Source organism: Manis pentadactyla, chromosome 1 (genome assembly GCF_030020395.1).
Source record: "Manis pentadactyla isolate mManPen7 chromosome 1, mManPen7.hap1, whole genome shotgun sequence".
Lineage (NCBI taxonomy): Eukaryota > Metazoa > Chordata > Mammalia > Pholidota > Manidae > Manis > Manis pentadactyla.
Genome location: NC_080019.1, coordinates 96,989,849 through 97,012,016, shown reverse-complemented (window position 1 = coordinate 97,012,016; position 22,168 = coordinate 96,989,849).

Genomic DNA, 22,168 nt, shown 5'->3' with positions numbered 1-22,168 from the left:
GTGTCTAGCAACAGGACGTCTGACAGGAGCAGGCAAGAAGCAAAGACTCAATAGTCAGGCAGCAAGAGAGTAGGTGTGCCATAGAGTCTGAGCTCAGATACTTAGTCCTGAACCTGAGAACATAAGCAACAGGTAAGAAAACCATCCTCAGTGGCAGGAGGGCAGGACAGAAAATGTAACTAATGGCCCAAAGTTAGGTAAATAAAGAAGCATTTGAGTAACTAAAGCTGAAATACAGGGCAAATTATAAATCTTAGAACAAGCATAAGTTCAGTAATAGAACTGAGGTATGAAGACAGAGAAAGCAGCAAGTTTACCTTGAACAGTCATTTAAATATTGAAATAAAGTTTTTTTATAAAGATACTATTGTACCCAAAGACTTGACATGGATAAACTACAAGGTAGCTACAAATATATATTGGTAATGAGAGGTAAAGGCCTGCAGGATAAAGCGCTATATAAGGTATTTTGGTGAAAATGTTAACATTTTAAATGATATAATTTAATATTTATGATGAAAAATAAATTATTCTTATTTTTTTATTAAAGGTAATTTTACTTTAAAAGAATATAAAACTATTTTGACATAAATAGTACATACTAAAACGTGCAATTTAATACATTTTAATAAATGTTTATTTACATGAAACCACCAAAATGCATATATCCATCATCCCTCAGAAGTTTCTGTCTTTTTTTTAACTCCTCCTTCCGGCCACTCCCTACACCCTTATCCAGTCTCCAAGCAATTTGCTTTTCATTACTTTATATTGTTTTAATCTTCTAGAATTTCATATAAAAGAATCTATACAGTATGTATCCCTTTTCTCTAATTTTTTTTTTTTTTTTACTCAGTGCAATTGTTTTGAGATTCATCCAGTTGCTGCCTAGCCAATAGTCTATTCCTTTCAACTGCTGAGTAGTGCGGATGTACTAAAAATTGTTTATCTGTTTACTTTCAGTTGACTTTTAGGCTGTTTCCAGTTTTCATGTAGACAAATGCTGTGACATATGAGTGAACTACTGGGTCATACTGTAAGCGTATGCATAACATTTCAAGAAACTGCCAAACTATTTTCATAAGTGGTCTTATCATTTTACTTTCCCACCAACAGTGTAAGAAACAGAATTACTCTACATCTTTATCAACACTGGGTAGAATTAATATATAGATATATAGAAAGAGCTTTTTAATATATATATTTTAAAATATTAGATTTTTTTTTGTTTCAGAACCTTGTAGTGATTTTAATTTGCATATCCCTAATGACTGATAACCTTGAAAATATTTACACATGCATATTCCCATTTGCATATATTTTTGGATAGAGTAGTCCAAATTCTTTGCTCATTTTTTAAAATGGGTATTTTCAGGTGACTGATTCATTCTTAAGTGAGCTTTATCAGCTTTGTCTTTCCAAGCATATGTTTGTTTGTTTAAAACTGGTTTTATTGAAATTAACTTGTTTATACTACTCCCTATTATCACTTTCCCATCTGTTGAATCTGAAGTGCTTGCACCTTTCTCATCTCAAGTATTAGTATGTGTCTTCTCTTTTTTCTTGACCATTTTGAATAGTTTTTCAACTTTACTTTTTCTATGAACCTATATTTTTGTTTCATTGATTTTTATCTATTGCTTTTCTATCCCCTATTCCAATTACTTCTGGTTTTATCTTTATTGGTCTCTGTATTCTGCTTATTTTGAATACAAGTTGATCTGCTTTGTCTAGTTTCTTAACTTTGAAGCTAGATCATTGATCTCAAGCCTTTACTCTTTTCTAATATAAATTTTTGTGTGATATGCATTATTTAAGTACATCCTCATGCATTTTGAAATAGTATGTTCTCATTATGTTAAGTTTATGAGACTTTCTAATTTCCCTTTTTATTGCTCCTTTAATCCCTGTTATTAATTTAGTAGTGTATAATTTGGTTTTCAAATTTATTAATATGTTCCAGATATCCTTCTATTATTGATTTTCATTTAATTCTTTGGTGATTTGAGAATATCATTTGATTTTAATTTTTTTAGATGTACTGATGGTTTTGGGGGGATAACAGAACATGTTCCATCTTAGTAAATGTCCTATGAAAACTTTGAAAATATATGTAATTTTTTTATACTGCCTTTTTTTTAACTTTATTTTTTTTAGAGCAGTTTTAGGCTCACAGCAAAATTTATAAGACACACTGATTTTCCACACACCCTGCCCACACATGTGCATAGCTTCCCGCACTATCAACATCCCCCCCAAAGTGGTATATTTATTAACAATTGATGAACCTACATTAACATGTCTTAGTCAAAAAATCCACATAGCTTACATTATAGTTCAGGTTTGGTTTAGTACATTTTATGGGTTTTGGCAAATGTATACTGGCATGTGTCCATCATTATCGGATCATGCAGAGTATTTTCATTGCCCCGCCCAAATCCTCTGTGTTCTGCTTATTACTCCCTCTCCTCCCCAAATCCTGGCAACCAGGGATCTTTTTCCTTTCTCCACGGTTTTGCCTTATTCATAATGTCATATAGTTGGAATCATAGCATGAAGCTTTTTCAAACTGGCTTCTTTCACTTAATAATAATGCATTTATTTAAATTTCTCCCATGTCTTTTCATCTTGATAGCTCATTTCTTTCTAGCACTGATTGATATTCTATTGCCTCAGCGTTCCACAGTTTATTTATTCATTCATTTACTGAATTACATCTTCAGAGGTTTTCACTATATCATTTGCTTTAACATTTGTGTCCATAATTTGTTTTTACTATATGTCATCTATGTCCTTTCTCTGTGTTTCTCTGTCAGATTATCCAAGGTTATTTGTATGTTTTCATGTGCACAATAGAACTGACAGTCTTTTAAAATCTGTTCTTCCTCTTACACTTATTCTTAGTCCCTTTGATGGTTTATAGCATATTCTTGTTTTCAGTAATTTTCAATTAGAATAAGCTGATCAATTTTTCTAATAGTTACCTTATCTGTAAAACTGATATGTTTATATATTTTTACTTACTGAACATTACCTGAACTCCTGATACTGTACCATGCAAGGGTTATATTATCAGGTCTCTTCTTGTTGATGCTCAACTCCTATGGGACCTTATCTTGGAAAAATGAGTTTAAAGTACCCCTGTACATTTGCCGTCCCCACCTTAACACTCCCCTGCATACCAGACTCCTTTATATACTTAGACTTATGATACACATCTCAAAGTCTACAACTGAACTCTTGACTTACTCTCATTGAATGTGCTCCTCCTACAGGTTTCCTCATCAAAATAAATGTTAGTGGGAATGCAAATTGATGCAACCTCTACGGAAAGCAGTATGGAGTTTCCTAAAAAAAACTAAAAATAGAAATACCATTTGACCCAGAAATTCCATTCCTAGGATTTTACCCAAAGAAAACAAATCCCTGATTTGAAAAGATACATGTAACACTATGTTTATTGCCACACTATTTGCAGTAGCCAAGATATGAAAACAACCTAAGTGTCCATCAACATGAATGGGTAAAGAAGATGTGGTATGTATACACAATGGAATATTATTCAGCCATAAAAAGAAAAGAAATCCTGCCATTTGCAACAACATGGATGGATTTAGAGGGTATCATGCTCAGTGAAATAAGCCAGGCAGAGAAAGACAAATACCATATGATTTCATTTATTTGTGGAATATAAAAACAAAGCGAAACAGAAGAAAAAGAACAGCATTAGACTCATAGACACTGAGAAGTGACTGGTGGTTACCAAGGGGGAGGGGGGCTGGGGTTGCTATGATGGGGAGGGGGAGGCTGATAAACAGGCATAATAATTCACAATCACAATATAAGTTGATCACTGGGACTATTAAAACACTGTGATATACATTTGAAACCGATGTAAGATTGTATATTAATGATACTTCAGTATAAATAAATAAATAAATGCCCACATCTTTTCAATCGCTCAGACCATAAGTCTTGGGTTCATTCTCTCTCTTCCATAGTATTCCATCATAGAGCCAATTCATCAATAAAATGTGTTGGCTCTACTTTCAAAATATATTCAAAAATCTTTAACTTCTCACAAACTTCATCTCTATGCTCTGGTCTGAACCTTCTTGATCTCTCATTCAAATGGTCTGAAAAGACTCCAAACTTGTCTCCATTTGACCCTCTCCAGTATCTGCTTTTAAAACATGTATTCCAACTAAACACCATCCCACCTCTCTGCCTTCATCACCTACTCTTCTTCCTCCTCATTCATTCTCCTATAGTCACTTGGGCTCTGCTCTTCATCTGCCTGAAATATTTTTAATTTAGGTATTGGCATGGCTTAATCCCTTACTATTTTCAGGTTTCTTCTCATGTGTTACCTTATCACAAGGCCTTCCTTGCTGACAATAAATAACAATATAACCCCTTCTTCATTCTACCACCAGTTCCTTTTACACACTGAGCAGGAGATGAAATTATTTTTTCCAATTATTCACTCCTATTCCATGTAAGAGGATTATATATCTCTACTGCTGCCAAGTGGTTTGCAATACCACCCTATGGGAGGAATATACTTGCCTGCTTCATTTAATCACACTTGGCAATATGACTTGTTTGACCAATAAAGTGAGCATGAAAGTTGTAGTGTTCTAGTTAGAGCAGAGGTTTTATCACTCATTTTATGGTTTTTGTTTAGTCTCTTGCACTTCTGCATCTGTAAAAATGCTTTGTCTCAGATTGAGGTTAGTCCTTTAGCCTAAATTCCAAAATGAATAAAATACATAAAGCAAAGTCATAGCTAGAATAGAACCACATCTGATCCCAGTCAATATGAAGCACAGTGATCTCAGGATTGTTGACTATCACAGCATAACTTAATAGTTAAAGGTGAACATTTATATATATTATATATGTATCACATACTATTTTATTGTTTTCCTTACAAAAGTGTTACTACTATGGGAGCAAGGACTGGGTCTGTTTTATTTTCTTTCCTATCTCTAGAGCCTAGTGTAATGTCTGATATACAGTGAGACTCAATAAATGTTTACATAATGAATAACAGAATAAATAAGTGGATATACTTGTTTGAACCACTAATACAGAAAGTGCTTACTAAGTATTGGCAAATACTAATTTTCTAATACTAAACGAGCATTGTTAAAACTACCATGACTTTTTAACTTTCATAGCCTCAATAGCATAGAGATGAAAGCTTTGCACAGAATATGTGCTTAATAGAAAATTTCTGAATATAATTAAATGGATATTTATTTACCATCAGTTTGTGTCACAGGGTAAGGAATTTCAAACATGCTTTTGATTTATTAATGACTTTCTAAAGTAGTGTGAATTTTAATTTCTTTGCAGATTGTGAAAGATATACTTTAATTGATTCAAGCTGTCTACTGGTGATTTGAATACTAATAAGTCCCCTCTAGGCTCATATTGGTAAGTTCATGAACCTTCATCCTTATTAGAATTAAGAGCATTAACAATTAAGAGCAGATTTAATTCAATATGTCAACAAAAATGTACTGAGTACTTATTATATGCAGGCATCATTCGAGGAGCTGTGAAAATAACTTAAAAAGGTTATTATAGATGCACTAGCACTTGGGTTTGCTACTTGAAAGGCCCAGGATAAAGGGAAAGATATTATACTTGAACTAATATATACAATGCACTTTTTCTTTTACTTCTTGACAGAAATAAGAAATCCTGTAAAGACTTCAAATTTCTTTTGCATGGTATTTTTATTTGCAGGATTCTAAGATAGAGTTAATAATGAATTCATTAACATATACTCATTAAGTGTATATTAAGTTCAAGGCAACCTGCTAAGATCTGTGTAATAAAATGAGGCATAAATAGCTTCTCTCCTCAAGTAGTGCCCAAACAGCCATGTCCTATAAACATATTGTTAGAAAATAATGAAAAAATTCTCTCAAAAAGCTAACCAGGAAACTGTAAATCACCTAATTCTAGGCTGATGAAAGTGGATTTATTTTCTCCAAATGAAGAGGGAAGAGCAATTTATAAACCAGTGTACCTGGGAGACTGATTCCCCCAGGGAAGCCAAGCAGGTCCAGAGGTGGCCAGATCCTTCAGTACAGCCCCTTCGGTACAGCCTAGAGTGACCTCATTAGGTTGCTGCAGCGAGCCATATAAATATGATTTATTTCCACACATATCATAATGTGAAAAAGTTTGGGAAGTGCTACTTTAAAGTTTTCCACTGTCGTTGGAACTGTTAAAGTTTTGGCTAGCAAGTTACCTCACATAGGTTAGCTCTCTCGGAAATCTTACTCTTATAGGAAAACAATATGACAGACAGCAGAAGACAGACAACACTGAAAGAGGAATAGACTTCCCTGGTCTCCCTATGTTTGTAAATTAAAACTTCTGACTTCATGGTACTTGCTTTCTATCCCCCATCTATTTTTCTCTCTGACTTCAAAATTTTGAATTTTTGGTTTTGAAAATTCAGATTACTAAGAACAAACATTTTACTCCATCTCTAAGTACTTCTGGGTCCTTTAAAAATATACACGTGTACTTCAAACATTTATCATGGAAATGTGAATTAGCATATGAGTTATGTTTTTCAAATTACGTGTCTAAGTTCGTAGTTTCTTCACAGAGAAATTTTATGTCCAGCGGCCAACTTCAGAAGTGTACCATAATGCTAAGTAAGACAGTATTTCTTTTTCCTACAGAAACTTTCAAGAGCTGTAATATCTTAATGTGCCTACAACATTTTATCAAAGCAACTTGTGAGTCCAACCAAGATTCAAACAGAAGGGTAGTAGAGTACATCCCATTATGGGAAAAGCTAAGAAGAATTTGTGGCCATTTTTAACCTACCACGAAAGAGAATCTTCAAGAGGAACGTAAAAGTTGGAGGGCTATATGAAGATATCAAAATCTGCCATTAAGCTACAGTAGTGAAGACTAACTGTATATTAGCATAAGGACAAATAGACCAAATGAAATGAGTAAGAGAGTAAAGAAAGAGGTTAACACTTGATTTCCAATAAAGATGAGACTGGAGAACAGTGAGAGAAAGGCAGAGGGTATCTGGACTTCTCTCTGTTTTGGATTTACTTTTGTAGGATATTTTTATTAGACATGAAATTTTGTATTGGAGCTTATTTTCTTTAAGCACTTCAAATATTTATTTATCTTTAGCCTTTAGTATATTTACTAGACTGCATCTAAGTATGCTTTTCTTTAAATCCTTCTTTTTGGGGTTCATAGCTAATGCCGAATCTAGAAGAATCTTAGCTTCAAATTAAGCAAGGACAGTAGTAAATTAGATGAGGACATTAGTAAATAAAGGCAGTAGTAAGCAGTAACTATAATTAGTAAACTCCAACTGAAGAAGAGAGTAAAAGTAGTAGTAAATTAAAGCTGTTAATATAAAAGCAATCTGTAAACTCATATTGACACTAAATATTTAGAAGATACAGATAACAGTATTAGTCCGCTAGTGCTTCCATAACTGTATACCACAGGCTGGTTGTCTTAAACAACAGAAATTTATTTTCTCCCAGTTTTGGAGGCTAGGACAAGGTGTAGGCAGGTTTAATACCTCCTGAGGCCTTTCTCCTTGGCTTTCAAACATCTGCTTTCTTGATATGTTTCCACATGGGCTTTTTCTTTGCATGCGAGCTCCTTAAAGGAGCAGCAGCCCTATCGGATAAGAACCCTACCCTTGGGACCCTTGAAGAATCATTTAACCTCAACTACTTCTTTAAAGACACGATCTCTAACTACAGTCACACTGGGGGTTAAAGAAACTCAATGAATCTTTGGGGAATGCAACTGAGTCCATAAAAGATAGGTAATTGATAGATGGATATAGATGATAGATCCATGATAGATGCTTAGGGCAATTTGCAAACATCATAGTAAATGTGGGAAAAAATAATCAGTCGGTGCTAAATCTCAGGGGTTGAAATTTTTGTGGATAGCAGGGTATTTGTATGGTGTTATAATACTTTCTTACAGATTGCTTTAGTTGGAAGGACGAAAATAGTAACTAAATAATGAAGAAAACATGCAACAATTTGACCAGGTGATCAGAATTGACATCACCAGTGCAGAGCAGAGGGACATTATATGCTGCCAGATATGATACCCTGAGAAAGATACAACCTCTCTTTTATAATACCTGGACTGAGGATGTATAACATGAATCTGGAAGAAGAATCAGACCATCCTAATTTGAAGAAGATTCTATAATGTCACTTGTCTATGTTCTTCAAAATTGTCTATGTCATAAAAGATGAAGGAAGTCTGAGTTACTGTTCCAAATGAAAGGAAAATAAATAATGATGACAACAGAATGCAATACATGATCCTTAGCTGGATCCTGTACTCAAGGGAAAAATTATAAAAAGAATATTATTGGGACAATTGATGAAAATTGGAATATAGATCATAAGTAGATAAAACTATCAGGTTAATTTTATATTTCCTGAATTTAATAAGTATACTGTGGCTTATATAAGATATATCTTTGTTTTTAGGAAATACTGAAAAACTTAAGGATCAAGGGGCATGATATGTATAACTTGAGTCTCTTCTGAGATTCAGCTGGACATTCAGACTCACAAGAGCCTCCTGGGCTGCACTTGACTCCACTCTAACCAGAAACAACAGGATGGGAATCTCAGCCAGCTTGAAGGAGAATGTCACGCATTTCTCTTCTCCAGGAGTCCTTGCTGTAGTCCAGCAAAACAAAGGCTATGAGACATGATCCAAATCAGGAGGTTACAGGAGCTGATATAGCTTAAAATGCTCAGGATCCACAGGGCCCACATCTCTAAGGACAACTCCACAAGCAGTGCTTCCAGGGTCTCTGCAAAGGATATGCCAGCTAAAAAATTCAAGGAATAGTTGAAAGTTATAACATTCAAAGAAGCCTAAAATACATTTGCAATCAAGTATTCACACAGTTTACCAATTAGAAGTCACTTTTTACCATAGTACAAAGTAACACAATTGACATTCCAACATTTATCAGGTAAATCAGAGCCACCGAGCTAGAGAGTTCATCAAAGATCAAATTTTCATACAAAAGAGAAATGTTTTTGCTAAACCTTTGTTCATGGCAACCAATCCTAAGGTGGTTTGTAAGAAATAATAATGGTGGTGTGTGTATGTGCATGCACACACACATGTGCAGGTTAGATGAAACAAATGTAGCAAAATAATAACAACTGGTGAATCTGGATAAAGGGTATATAAGAGTTATCTGTAATATTCTTGAATCTTTTCTGTAAGTTTAATAAATTTTCAAAGTAGTTTTTTTGCTAAGTGGAACATCATATCAATAAAGGCAAATGCATTAATTTTTAAAACAATGCAACTTAAAAAAAATATTTTTGATAGTTTTATTTTTGAACAATCCAGGTACAATATGTAAATTTTTTATGGAAAACAATCATCTCTCTTAACTTCCATGGTACCTATGAAATGTGTAATTTCTCTGAGCTAACATAAAGACTTTGCCTTTCCAGAAATCACTGATAAAAGACAAAATATAATCTATTTAGAACAAGTAGAATAATGGCATTCAAAGAACACTAACATGTTTTAAAGAAATCTGTTTCTTTTATTCTCTAAAGTGGTTTGAACATTGTAAATAAGAATCAAACTTAATTATGCAGATGATAAAAGCAAGATATATTCTGTCCTTCCTAATTGGTGCAGAAAGTTGTCTTTCAAGCTTTCCTGCCTGCAATCTATAAATCATCTGGAATTCTAGACACTTTCAGAGAGTTCAAAAGTATAGTCCACTTCACTTCTCATCCATGAATATCTAGATTGCTCTTCAAGCTATTAAAGAAAATGAGAGCAAAAGCCTGCCTTCGAGTAGTGAGGCCAGTCAGCACTGGGTAGTAATGAAATGAGATGACTCCCTTTTACCGACACTGCTCATGTAAGCTCTTTACTGATCAAATGTAATGAAAATGTGGTGTATCAGAGAAATGAATGTGGAAATAAAAGAAATAATGGTGTTTTAAATTCCCTTTATATGGTCCAATTACTTAATAATCCCACTTAAAGATTTTTGATCATGGACAATGCATTAAGAACATATTTTAAAAGATCATGGTACTTTACATTTTCTTAGTAATGTATAGTCTTTAAACACTTCATTAGAAATTCATCCAGTAAACATTCTTTAAACATGCATCACATCTCAAAGTGGGAGGAATTATTTTGAAGAAATCAGTAAATCAGTCTTTCTGAGGTAGGTGTTTTCATTCCCATTTTATAGAAAATAAAGCTAAGGGTAAAGATTGAAGTCTATTCAGATAGGAAAATAATGATTTTTAATGTAGAGAGCAATACTTCTACTTTTTACTTTTGATGCACATACATTTTCCTTTTATTTTGGCATGATAAGACTATATAGCAATGCTGTGCTTAATACACGTTGATCTTCACAAGGCATAGAAAAGTCACCCCTCTTTCAGCAGCTCCTCCTTCTTCTGTTTCTAGCTCATTTTAAGTGAGTCATAGATAGACTTTATTATTATGTTACATCGAAATGCATTTCTATTTAATATATAGCTTTTTTTGAAAAAATTGTTTGGATATAACCAACATTATGTTAACATAAATATTATATAACCATAATAATGGAAACTTGTTATTGCAAATATTATTGCTTGTTATCCTCACAACAATCCTGTACTATAGATACTATTATTCCCAATTTAAAGATGAGTAAACTAAGACTCAGACCTGCTCAAAGACATAAACTTAATAAGAAGTAGATATAAAAGCCATATCTACTTTCCAAGTCCAGTATTCTTCTCACCTCACCAAAAATAAATATATTGTTCCCCACCCCCCAAAATTTGTAAAGTAAGAAAGATGATAAATTCAGCTTTTTAATTTTCTCAGGTTAAACTTTTTGGAAGGAATAATAGTAGCCAAGACTTTATACCTAGCAAAATTTGACTTTTATCCCAAGAAAGATTGAAAAGTTGTCAATTTTAAAAGGCTGTGCTATAGCAGTTGTGCATAATTATCCCTGAGTTCTGCCAAGAACTGAAGGAAAACACATGGCCTGATCTCAGAGGCAGCTGCCTTCCCCCAGACACACAAACAGGTGATCGGGGACTGAAAATGCATCCTATTACCACACAGGCCACTTGCCTGAAAGTTGGTGTAGAGGATGTAGCTGCTCACCACTGATCAATAAGTGCCCCGAAAATTCAATGAAAATGCTTGTTCTAAGCTTGGCACAGGGAGAAAGTGGATTCCTTGAGCTGTAGAACCACCTAAACTCCCTTAACTATGTAGATCCAGATGATGAGCAGCCCGGCACTGTCTTTCTTGGATTGAAGAAAAAGCCCAACCTCAAAAAATACACTTGGCATATTCTGGAGTCTGTGGGAGCATGAGTTCCCCAGAAACAGAGTTTAGAAGGACTTTGTTGGAAAATGTGATCCAGGGAGCCAGAGTAAGGGAGATATGTGATGCAAGAACAGAGGGGGAGCCAATACAATGGTGCAAAAGGAACTGGCCAGTAACTGCCTGTTCATTCAGGACCTCCTGGAGTCATAAAATGCATCTCAGGACTGAACCTCAGTGAAACAAAAGAACATTATACATCATTGGTCAAATGTTTTCCTCATGGGGCATAAATATCACCAGTTTAGGAAATGCAAAACTGGTTCTTTTTAGTCTCCACTTCTACATCAACAACAAAACCCTAGAGTAGAAGTAAGAGGAGCTTTGAAACAATGGCCAGAGAACTAGTTACAGGAGCAGCAGCTGAAACAAGAAACCTGTGAGGCCAAGAGAACCTTAAATAATGCAGAAGAGTTTCCATATCAACTATTCTCATACAACTCAGATACACCCTATGCTTTATTAAATCTAATTCTGAAAAGATTTAAGGTAAGAGGATTTTGGGAACGAATCTTTACTGCTGCATTTGTTTATGGGGATATTCATCTCTCTTCTCTTCTCTCACTTTCATTTGCTTAAACTCTCAGCCAGCATTCCAACTGGCCTGCATTGTTTGCCTTGATCGCCAAAGGATCTGAGTTCGCTTGCTTTACCTATGTCAAACTGTGATTGCTTTAATTATGCATTTGCCACTTGGTCCTCTGCATTATAACATATTTTCCCATGCTCCTGCTGTCTATCAGCAATCCTGGCTCCTGATGGAAATCAGGGTTCATTTATTCCTGCTAGTAACTTTATTCTGTGTGGGCTAGATTATCAAAATTAAGAGCTTCAGCATACCCAGCTGTCAGTTCTGCCTTCACGTTCAGTGAAACCTTTGCTGAGTTCCCTTGAAGAGGAAGCTCTAATCCTGGGCCTCATGTTCTGTTAGATGAGCTGCATATGGGTGCTAGAATATATGTAAAAGCCAATGGAGCCTATGGCCATGCTTCCACTGTATCACTTCCTTGGCTATAAAAATGTATCTCCTGGTAGGAGACAATGTTGTGCATGATATTATGTCCATATAGTGATCTCTGTAAGATCTAGGTAGGACAGTGATGCTGCCATAGTGCAGTCAGGGAAGGCAAAATTATATCAAAAGCAGATGTGAACTGAGAAGTCCAAGGGAGAGAAGGACAGACCTGTGCCTGAGATGAAGTATCCTCAGGCTATGTCAGCATGAACTTAGTCAGAGCTCACACAGCCTGGGTTGCTATAGCAGTGGCTTTATGTGTGTGAAATAGTCTACATATATGTTTAATACAAAGTTCTAGGTATCAAGGGAGAGGAAGGAGGTTCAAACTGTTGAGATTTGATTTTCAACCCACCTAAATGGCACTCAAGTTATGTCATTTTATTTGGAAATGTGACCTTCCTTGTAATAAAGTATCTTATTTAAAAAATCATACGTTTTACATTCAGTAATACCTATATGTATGATAAATAATAAACTGGATCAAAGAACCTTTTATTTCAAGGAACAGGGTAGAATATTGCTAGATTCATACCCTAAACAATCCCAAAAGCAGCTACAAAGGAGCTGTTGGAGTCTTTCCATGGCTTCTTGAGTATGAGATCTATGATCCATTTGGTCATATTGGGACAAAACTTTCAGGTACTCATCTCAGAGTGACAAGTTTTAAATACAAAGACAGTGCACTGAAATGCAGCAGCCACCGATTTTGGTCTCTAAAAGCTACCTTCCCTATCTGCAGACACCGTCTACCAGTCAAGGAACCGTGATAGCATTAACCCTAAGAGGACCGCATTTACTGTGACAAACTCTTGGTCATTCACTGCTCTCGTCACAGTTCTCACTCCTTGTTTATCATAAAATCAAACAGCCTGACACTTCAGCAACTGACATTTGTTTTTCTATAGGGAGAATTCAGCTCACAGTAAAAACCAGACACCAAATGCTTCTCTTGGATTGCTCAAATTCCTTTCTTTGTCTGACCCTCTGATAAAAATATTGCCAAGTGCTTGATTATTTATGGTTGATTGCTTCTAAAATCTTTATAAGAGTAACTTCTTAGCTGTAATGAACTGAAAGAAAGTACATATGCACCTTCTAACTCCTGGAATTTTCTTCTGTGATTGTAGGAACTGTTCATATCTCCAAAAGCTGGTAAAATTGAAAATAATATTTCAGCATTTCTCTTGTGTGCCAAGTCAATTCCTTGGTGATTTGAAGAGGAAGAATAAGGGATCTCAGAGGTAATAGTTTAGATTGTTTAATAGAAACATCCTTCTTTTAGAGAATGGGAGGAAAATGATGCAAAGACCTAAAATATTTTTCAGGAAATAATATACACAAGATATACGAAGTGTTATTAAAGAACATAGCACAAAATGTGAGCAAAAGAACTATAACATGAAGCTGGATAGGAAGATTTAAAGTAAGGATTTTCATCATTCTGCATTCATTATGTAAAATTAATACTGTTCCAGTCAGACTCTTTATAGGGCTACTTTTGCTATTTTTAACTTGATGAATTTATAATTAGGTTAATATAGAATAATAGATGTTTAAAATAGCCAAAAATGTTGAAAAGGAAGAATACATGTATATCATGTATTCAAATTGATTTTAAAATTTCAGTAGTTAAAATAATTGATTTGAGAGCTACATTGCAAGAATAGATAAAAAGACTGAAGCTTCTAAAACCATGTTAGGGTAGAAGCCTTTATGAATGTATTGTGTGTGAAAACCAGCATTTGTTATCTAATACATCTGAAATTAAACACCTCAACATTAAGAATTGCTTTATCAACTTCCAAATGATGCATATGTCCTTTTGATATTTCTCTAAAGGGATACAGAAAGCATTATATCACCTGTAGCCACTGATTGAATATGTGGACTGGAAGAGTATGTGTGGGGAAAGGAAGTCACTAGCATATAAATTCATGCCATGGCAAATAATATCAATAATATAAAACTTGAACATTCAGTCTTAGATTTTATGTACTATGGGCTGTACAATACTTCCAGGTTTGTGAAACAAATTGTGTAGTGCCACCTTGACTGAATTAAACAAGTAAAATCTCGCAGTTTTAGGTTGGATTCCCAGAGAGGCCGATAGTTATTTGAGTGTATGCAACTTTCTTGGGAATTGACTCTTGGGAGCCCTGGTGCGCTGGTGGGGAAATGACACAGAGAAGGAAGGAAGCCAATCCAGGTGGTTAATGAGCAGATTCCTGCCGTGGGCAACAAAACTCAATCCCACTGGTGACTTCTGAGTAAGTGAATGTAACTGACTCTTGAGTTGTCTCCTCCTAAACAAGGAATCTGAAATATTTATTCACTAACCCCTATCTCTGATTTTTGAGGGATGCTTCCCATGTCATTAACCCCTTGGCACCTTTGAATTACTCTATACATGGGCTGAGGATGATTTTATAGGCAGCAAAAGATCTTAGACAAAGAGGCGTTTGTGTTTCTGATAGAAGCCTTTGACATGTGAGGAACATGATTTCACTGACCTCTAAAGGGCAACATAGTGTCTGCTAAAGAATATTGACAAGACATTGACAGCATCCATTATACATACTATGTAAGACTATTTCTTGATATTTACAATTCAAACAATGGAGCTATGGCCCATCATTATCACAATGCCCGTCAGAATCACAACATTCCTACCAAGTAGAGTAGCTTCCCTGATCACTTGGGGAAAGACGTCCAATACATAGAAATTTAGCCTTTGTGTTAAATAACATTTTAAATTAGTCTTAGAAATGGTTCATCACATTATAAGAGTGATAGGATAATTAGTTCCTAATAGTAGATAATTATTTTTCTTGCAGTTCAAATCCATTTTCCTTTCTCTTATAAAATTACTCAAATTTTGTCTGGAGTTTACTCTCACACAGCTCAAGGGGACGTGCATGCCATTTAAGGTGGAAGGAGAAGACCATTCAGTAATATTTCATGACTTGGAACATGCTTGCTTGGGAAATGAGCTATAGTCTCAATGAAAGTCAGTGAGAAGCAATCCCAAGATTTTTGTTCCAACTGTAGAAACAATCATGTGTTTTTCTGTATTTAGTAAATAAAAACATCAACATAATAAGATAAAGTATAATACTATTTGTTATCAGTGAGCAAAAAAATCATAGCCATTCTAGTACTAGAGCCATAAAACAAGTAGAATAATCCAGTGTTAATCTAAGGACAACAATATTGACAAATTCTACTGTAATTGATGGGCTTTTTAAACCTAAATTTTCTGGAGTGATTTTATGCATCATCCCTTTAAATAATGGTTTTCAGCTTTGGCTATTGATTTGTGTTTTAAAAAGACTATCTGAGAAATATTACCATTTATATTTCTTAGAAAATATAAATATAAAATGATTTTGGACAATAATAGAAGTGATTTTCAAAAAAATAGCATGGAGCAATAAGTATTCATTGCCTTATGGTTATTTAAAATATAATAATGAAATTGAAAATAATGTAATTAACTTTGAAACATGGGTTTCTAGAAATTGCCTCATTATTAAGAGTGCAGTTTGTATGTAAAGTTCAACAAATGATTGGACTCAATCAATATTGTCATTGCAAAAATCAATTTAGAGCTTCAATAATGTTATTGGAAATATCTAAACAGGCAATTAGGAGATGGGATAGATCATTTACTAGACAAAGTATATAGGCCAAGAGAGTTAGTTACAAAGGATTCTCTTCCCTGTTCCCATTGACTTTATACCTGATTAAACAACACTGAACTTGCAAACCTACACAACATATGACTATTACTTCCTCTTCTTTCACAAACCCATTTTCAGTATTCAAAAAAAAAAAGAATATTTTATGGCCATACTTAAACATTTTTTGGTATAATTTAATGTAATTAATCAAATCTTAAATTATCCCTGTTCTTATTACAAAGTTGACTTTTGCTCTTATAGTTTTAATAATTTATATCCAGTAAAATATTCTGGCATTTGATCAGTTATGTATATACTTATCAAATTTCTCTTTGGAGGTAATAAAAACTTGCAATCAAGACAAAATAAATGCAAAATCAAAAAGCATTTATTAACAATCTAACTGGACAAAGTTTTCGATAGACATGTCTGAAAAAGAGAACTGTATAGACAAGTATCTATCCATGGTCTTATTAGGTGGAACCATATGAAATTTACATTTTTTTAGCCAAAAATAGTTGAATATCAATAATTTTGGATGGCTATCTAATAATAATTTTAATTAGATCTAATTATAATTTAAGACTGAATGACATGCAACACTTTAAATTATGTATGAGAAGTCTCCTTTCTAGTCTACCTGTATAGACCCAAGGACTTCATTTCATGTAGAAACTTTTCACACTACATTTGGCAGAACCAGTTAGACTCTGCAGCCTTAAAGAATAAAGAATAATCTTTTCATTTTTTTCTTTTCATTTTTTACATAAAAAAAGACCTAGACTAAGATCTACAATATCTTTTCTCTCACTTTCATGATTGTCTCCTCATATGATTAAAATGTGACTATCTAATTACACTGGGAATTGAAAATTATATAAAGCTTGAAGAATTTGTGATATAAAGCCAAATCTTCCTCTCCTCCAGATAACAAAGTCTCGCATGTTAAACCTCACTTGCTCTGGTAAACTCTATGTCTCTGCTCATAATTTCACATTAAACAATATCACACATCTGGGAAAGCTCATGAAACATGCTGTACCCCTCCTAAGGAAGTAAGGTGTTCCATTAAATTTGAGAGGCAGCATGACACCCATTATGGATTATTTTCGAACCAGACATATAAGTCAAAATGAATCAAGATCTATTACCTTTTTAAACGATATGATGGCAAATAACTTGATGGAATTTGACATTAGTAACAGGAAGCTTTATCTCTATTTAGTTCAGAATCTATCACTTCCATTCCCCAAATAATTTCTCTATTCACAATTTGAATACAGATGCAACAGTTTCTACTATTGAGTAATCAAAAAGGAGATTGACATCAAATAAACTAGTCTTACATTTTGAAACTAACAGCCCCACCATAAAATAAATCCTGTGTCAGAATTAGTGATATATAGGGAGTGGAAGTGCATGTGTACGGTCATAGTTGTAAAACTTGATTTAATACTTTAGTTGAACATTAACAATAGTCATTTAATAAGAGATAACATAATTTAGAAAAATAAATGAAAGTACAAATTTGATGCCATTGTGCCTTGATTCTCTACTTGAGAGTGGAATTTTTTAAGTGCTGTTTTCCTGTGAAATCTCATTCATTCTCTTTGAAATCTGTATTTCTCAGGGATAGTACTATTTTCACCAAAACATGCTCTATATAATCAGATCCATTATACTCAAGTGTTCATTTTATTTGAAGCATACATATGCATTCACAGTAATACATCAGTGTACAATGATGAAGATGAAACTTCTGCTGACATGATATTTTTGTAAGATAAAACAAGTGAGTCAGTCAGGACTATATTCTAAATTTGATCTTGTAACTAAAAATGAGTCTGAAAACCTCATTTCAGAATGGAATGTCACAGAGAATTTTTTATATTTATTAGTTCTACTAGAACTTGTTCTCCCATAATAATAAATTCAACTAAACCATAAACTCAACTTTCAAATAAAGTTAATACATTCTTTTGGGAAAGTCTAGCTTATAAATCTGGAAGAATATAAAGAGTCTCTATTCAAATGTGCTTCCTGAAGGTAAACTTCCTAATCTGTTTCATGCCTCTGCACAGATCTCTGGAGTGGAGTTGTCACTATGTGAAAATCATAGTTTGAGATATCACAAGGACAAATCGGTGTCTTGGAGGATATAGAAAACAAAAGGCTTCGGTGATTTTAAGTTTTTTCTAATTCAAAGTATATGTGGTTCTATACTTTTTGGTAAAGGTAAGAACTGTATTAGTCTGCCAAATAGTTTTATAGTGGGATTTAAATGAATCCTCTATTATATATATTAAGATAAAATAGACTTTAAGAAATAGTCTTTGGTAAATTGTGAAGAGGTATTTTGCAATAGGTCATTTTATAATTCAAAGTGAAAATGTACCCACACTATCCCATTTGAAAATTTTATAAACCTTTTTTGTTGTTGTGTAATCATTAAGATATATATGACTGAGTATGCTTCCACTCATTAGTTTCAGGGTAACTTTACAACAAAGTATTAATCCTGACCAAAGAGAGGTTCAGTCTTTACCCTCTGCATCTAGGAAGCAATTTCAAAATCTTGGAATGTCCTGCCTAAGAAAAGTTTCTTTCTTTACCTGATGGCTTCTGGCCAAGCCTGCTAATCTAGGCTGACAATGAGGTTTCTAGTGGGAGCCCTTGCACCACTCCTTATCAGATCAAATTCTATAAAGGTTGGAAATTAAGGTTAGATATGTGGGTGGTCAACCATGTCTACATGACCCAGCGTCAGTAAAAATTCTGTACACCAAGGTTCAGGTGAGTTTCCCTGGTTGGCCATACTCTATGCATATTGCCACAGATCATTGCAGGGAGAAATAGATGTTGTCTGCACTAGTTGACTGGTTGAAAACAGCCGGAAGCTCTGAGCCTTGATGTCTCCTGGACCCTGGTCTATGGACTCTATGCTGATTTTAATCTGTATCATTTCAAGACAGTAAGCCATAACCATGAGCAAAACATCTTTTCTGAGTTCTGTGAGTCCTTCTAGCACATTATTAAACCTGAGAGTGTCAGATGTGAGGGTGGTCCTCAGGTTCAGATATTTGTACTTTCAGAGGTCACTGTACCTCCTAGCTGCACCAAATCATGAAATTCATTTGCTGGAAACATTTCCTTATCTCTTTTTTGGTGCTTAGGGAGAGGGAAAGAAAATGCTTAAACTTTATCTCAATGTTCTCATCTGTGTAATGAGAATAAAAATGTTTACCATATAAAATATCTGTAACAATTAAGTTTCTATATGTAAATGTCCTATAAAATAAGTCTGTCATGTGCTATGAACTAAGTAAATGTTAGAATCTAGATTTCCATTCTGACTGAAATATACACTATAATTGATTGAAATTTATAATAAATTCATTTTGATTTATATGCAAAAGAAAATTGTTTAGTTGTGTTAATTTCACCTGAAGTATTTTCTGTTGAAGTTGAAAATCAATGTGTGTGTGTGTGCATATATGTATGTACTAAATAATATAGAAATATAACTAATACTTTTCATTGTTAGGAATAATGTTTTCCATGACTTTTTGGTGACTACATCTGCATAACTGTTGATTTTTCTCTTGAAAGGTTCTAAACTTATGTAAAGAAAAATATATATAACTCTGTGCAGTACTGAGACCTGCCGTGACTGTGCTATGAGCTATTTACAGAAGATCTATTTCTTTTGTTGGGAATACATAGCACAAGTTTTCTTGTTGTTCTGGACATCTCACCTCCTAAACCATTTGTTTTTTCTGAGAAAAGTAAATAGCACAATTTGTTCTCAAAGATGACTAGCTGTTTCTGAAACATGGGAAGCTCATGGTATATGGGCAGAATGTTAGAAATAAATAAGAAAAATGGGGCAACAGACATAAATCTTTTATGATGCTTTCTCTTATTCATTTATATGGAATAAGTCTTTTGCCACAGCTACAGGTGACAGGAAATACAGAAACTGCTAGTTTGAAATATTCCTGAGAAAAATAACTTAAGCATCAAAGTAATTTCATCACGAACCTCAAAAGGTGCTTTTGTAAACCTTTTTATAAAGTGATAACTGAAAATTGATTTATAAAGAACAATGATTTATTTACTTACAATCCTGGGAATAATATTTTATTACTATTCAATTTAACTCTTCTGATCATTTTTTGCAATAAATATAATTCAGACATCAGAAATGAAGGAAAGAAATATAGGGATTTCCAAAAACGTTATAATGGTTTTCTGCAACAGAATACAGCCATGTATAAATTGTAGCTTTACTACTTGATAGACAAAAAGAAAAGAGTCTTATCATCATTTTCCCAGGAAATACTTCCTTCTCATCCAATGTAATTGGAACAAGATACATTGTTCTTCTATTTGCTGCATGATCAAAAAATAAGGCAGGCAACAGCTTCAGCATGAGACGGAGGGGTAGAATTAGGATTGGTCAGTACTTAATCAGGCTGAAGAGACTGTGGCATATTGTATTTTCCAAACATGGCAACACCCATATGTATTCCATCCAACATGCTCTTATAATATGAAGGCTAATTTCTCTCCCCTTGAATATGTACTATTACTAGTTACTCTCTTCTAATAAATAGAATACAGCAGAAAAGACACTTTATGACTTCTGAGGGTAGCTTATAAAAGACAACTCAGCTGTCACATGGTTATCTTTCTCTTGTGAGACTCATCTCAGATCTCAGCCACACTACTGTTAAGAAGCCATTCTGTTTCATAGGAGACATGAGGGTTTTCTGGTGGCAGTCCCGGCTGATAAACAGTTTCAAGTAGCAGACGCACAGGTGAGAGAACTTCTGATGAATCCAGCCCTCAGTCTCAGAGTTTCTGATGTTAGGTGGTACAGAAATGAGCTACCTCTTGTGAGCCCTGTCGAAACTGCAGGTTCTAGACAGACATAATATGTTGTCATTGTTTCAGGCCATTAAATTCGGGATTTTAAAATATCTATCAATAGATAACAGGAAAACTAAATTTGAGGCAAAAACTTTAAGAGAAGATTATTCTTGTGTATTATTCAAATAGTAAAGACAATATAGTCATGGTGGAAATATTGTGAATTATGATTATCTTTGCTGACTTTTAGTCATGATCTTTGTGCATATTTGGGCATAGCCAGTAATAAGTCTACAAAACTCCATATAACCAAACACCACAAGTAACTAGGGATAAAATAGTCACATATTTTCTAATTATTAGGTAACCAGTATTTTAAAATAAATTGGGCTAAATATACCATAAGCCAAATTCTATAAATCCCTTAAATGGTGTAACAATTAAACTTTATTCCTTTGTGTTGACTTACTATTATGTAGAAGATTGCTTTATTTTAATAACTTTTTTTGGAACAAGTCACACATTTAATTACTTTTTGTCCCTGAGAATGTGGAAGACATTTATTCTTCATCATAATCAGAATATTCATTCTAAAGTACAGATCAGTCCCATTGAAGAAGTAAATTCAAATATTTAAATGTCTCATCTATTTTACATAAATCATGTGAACCCTAAAGTTATGATATACAAGTTTGAGTATAAACATTTAAAATAAATATTAAGTTTTTAAAAGGAACACTTGAGGAAAAGTTGTTATATTATCTTATAAAAGATGAAGATAATAAAACTTGTCTCTTTACACAGAGAAGTTTAGGGGCTGGTATAATGGATCAAGGAACAATATCAAAGTTTGTGTTATTCCTTCCTTTCCAGTCCAAGAAGGCTCATTTTATAAGTCACTCTTGTTACAAAACAAAAACTTTTCATTACATTTTATTCCACCTCTAGCAAAATGAAGAAATTCAGATTTTACTTATATAGTCTTTTAAGTCCTCCAGGCAAAAATAATTATAAAACACTAATAATACCACTGGCCTCAAATTTAAATAAGACCTACCAATGCTCAAAATAATTTCATGTTCCCCTCGAATATCTTCAGACATTCTTTAAAAATAAGTAAAAATTATCATTATTATTCTTATATCAAATATGGAAAAATGAATTCCTGGAG